This window comes from Diceros bicornis, chromosome 9 (genome assembly GCF_020826845.1).
Source record: "Diceros bicornis minor isolate mBicDic1 chromosome 9, mDicBic1.mat.cur, whole genome shotgun sequence".
NCBI classification, from domain to species: Eukaryota; Metazoa; Chordata; class Mammalia; order Perissodactyla; family Rhinocerotidae; genus Diceros; species Diceros bicornis.
Window position 1 is genome coordinate 58,391,558 of NC_080748.1, and position 2,909 is coordinate 58,394,466.

General features: G+C 34.0%; 1 non-coding gene across 1 annotated transcript; it reads right to left on the reverse strand.

The window, feature by feature from the left end:
- Positions 1-324: 324 nt before the first annotated feature.
- Positions 325-586, reverse strand: LOC131410431 (small nucleolar RNA U85). Its single transcript, XR_009221248.1, has one exon. It is a non-coding gene; the product is annotated as a small nucleolar RNA U85 (small nucleolar RNA).
- Between the last annotated feature and the right edge of the window lie 2,323 nt (positions 587-2,909).

Below are 2,909 nucleotides of genomic sequence, written 5' to 3' on the forward strand. Positions count from 1 at the left end.
CATACTGTACTTATCATTTTGTGGTGTTTTTATTCAATATTATATTTTTAAGATTTATCCATGTTTATATACACATATATTAATGTATATAGTTTATTTCAACATCATTCCATTGTATCACAATTTATTTATCCATGCATTTGTTAGTAGATATTTAAATAATTTGCAAATTATAGCTGTTAAAAACAATGCTGCAACAAACAAACTTGCACATTCAAACATTTCTTTAATACAGAATCCTAAGCTTCATCTCAGTTTTCCTCAATCATGATCTCCAGGGGGAAGGCTGGGAAGATATATGCTTTTGTTTGTTTATTTTTCTGTTTTTGTCAGATTACCAAAGATCTGTCTTTCATCTCTCAGTGGCCACAACACAAGCTAAGTCCTTTGGGACCCCTGACCCCATACCCTGACATGCCCTGTGCTCACCCTCTCATTCTAGTCGGGGAAGATGTGTGTTTCATAAGTCTCCCACCCACCCACTCTGAGTGATTCTTATCCTAGAGGAAGTTTGGGGGAGAACACTCTAGGCTAATAGTATACACCTAGAAATAAAATTGCTGAGTCATAGTAACACTCATCTTCCACTTTACAAATATTGCCAAATTATTCTCCAAAGTGGAAGTTACAATTTACATGCCCACAAACAGGATGTGATTCTAACTTCCCCACAACCTTGTCAACATTTGGCATTGTCACAGTTTAGGTCTTTGCCACTCTGGTGGATGTGAAATATTATTCTATTGTCTTAACTTGCAGTTTGCTTTCTGGTTACCTGTAAAATTGAGCAGGCTTTTACCCACAAATGATTGGCCATTTGAATTTCCTCCTCTGAATTGTTTGCCTTTTTTAGTGGGTTGTTTTTCTTTTAATGATTTGTAGGAATATATAGTCATGCATCACACAACGTTTTAGACAATGACAGACCGTGTATACGATGGTGGTCCAGAAGATTAGTACTGTACAGCCTAGGTGTGTAGCATCCAGGTTTGTGTAAGTACACTCTATAATGGTTGCACAATGACAAAATTGTCTAATGATGCATTTCTCAGAATATATTCTGTCTTTAAGCAATGATGACTATATATCTATTCTGGATACTAAAAGGTTGAATATTACAAAGCTTAATGAAACAAAAATTGGAAATCCTTTGGCCACCCATCCAACTCTTGAATCTTTCTTCTGTGAATCAATCATTTGGTATGCTTTTAGTAGTTTTTCCTAATATTTATCTTCATATTTCTAAATAATATGATTATACATGTTTTGATTTATGAATTCTAGATATTATTTTTATTTCCTACATGGAAGGTAAGAGTTTAGCATTCTTACACCATTATCTCATCCTCTCAATAAATCATAACTTAGTTTCTTATTAAAATATTATAACAGAATGTTATGATTATATAAATATTGACCACTGCTGAGATCATTACTATTGTTACTGTATTTTGTTTTTTTGCATAACTTTTGTTTTTCCTGGAGTTAGTTAGTAATTACCTCATTTCTTCATATGCTTTCCTTTCACTAATCTTCCCTAGACTTTCCATTCTCTTTCAGTACTATTTTCCAGAAAAAATGTCCAGTTCTCTTCCTTTTCCTTCTAAACCCCTTTGTCCATCTGCTCCAATTTGGACTGGTTATTCTCTGAACTGGATGCTTAGCTCTTGGGCTAGGACCACCTACCTTCACCTTGGGAATTGCCTTTGCCTCTCCCCTGTGTGAGATCCCCTGTTTCCTAGATTTTATCTTCTTCCTTCTGGGTTTATTCCATTATTTCAGCAGAGCATATCCTCCAGTAGCTTCCTAAGACATAAAACATTTTTTGACCCCTTACAAGTCTTAAAATATGTTTATTCCGTTACCAAAATTAACATATACTATACACCGAACCGTAGCTTGGCATATAATTCCAAGGTGAAAATTATTTTCCCTCATAATTTTGACAGTTTTTCTTCATTGTCACCAGGCTTCCAATGTTGTTGTTGAAGAGTATAATGTAATTCTCATTCACAGTCTTCCACATTTAACCTATTTTTTTCCCTCTCTAAGAGCTTTAGATTCTTCTCTTTACCTCCAGTGTTCTGAAATTTCACAGTAGTGTTTGTGCCTTTGTTTGATGTTTTGTTTGTTCATGACGTGGATCACTCAGGATGGTGGGCTCCTTTAAATCTGGAAATTCAAATTCTTTAATTCTGGAAAATCATTTTATGTTATTTGTTTAATAATTCCTTCTCTCAGGTCAAATACCATATGATCTCACTCATAAGTAGAAGATATAAACAACAACAAACAATCACATAGAGACAGAGATTGGATTGGTGGTTACCAGAGGGGAAGAGGGGAGGGAGGAGGGCAAAAGGGACGATTAGGCACGTGTGTGGTGATGGATTGTAATTAGCATTTGGGTGGTGAACATGATGTAATCCATGCAGAAATAGAAGTATAATGATGTACACCTGAAATTTATATAACTTTATAAACCAATGTGACTGCAATAAAAAAAAATTCCTTTTCTCCATTTTCTCAGTGCTTTCTCTCTCATGGAATTTTTGTTCATTTTACATTGGAACTCTTGGAATTATCTGTTAATTTTCTTCTTCTTTTTATTTCTATTTTCTGTCTCCATGTTTTAGTTTTATTTCCTGGGACACATTTTCTAAATATTATTTTCCAAATATTTAAATATATTTTTCATTTTATATATATATGTACACATATATATTAATTTCCAAGAGCTCTTTCTTGTTCCTTGTTCCTTTTATAGCATCCTGTTCTTGTTTCATGAACACAATATCTTCTCATCTTTCTGATAGTAGAATACTTTCTTATGCATCCTGCATTGCATCTGTTCCTTACAAATTATTGTGTCTTCATGTTTGCTTTGTCAGTCTCTCTAATGTTAGAGG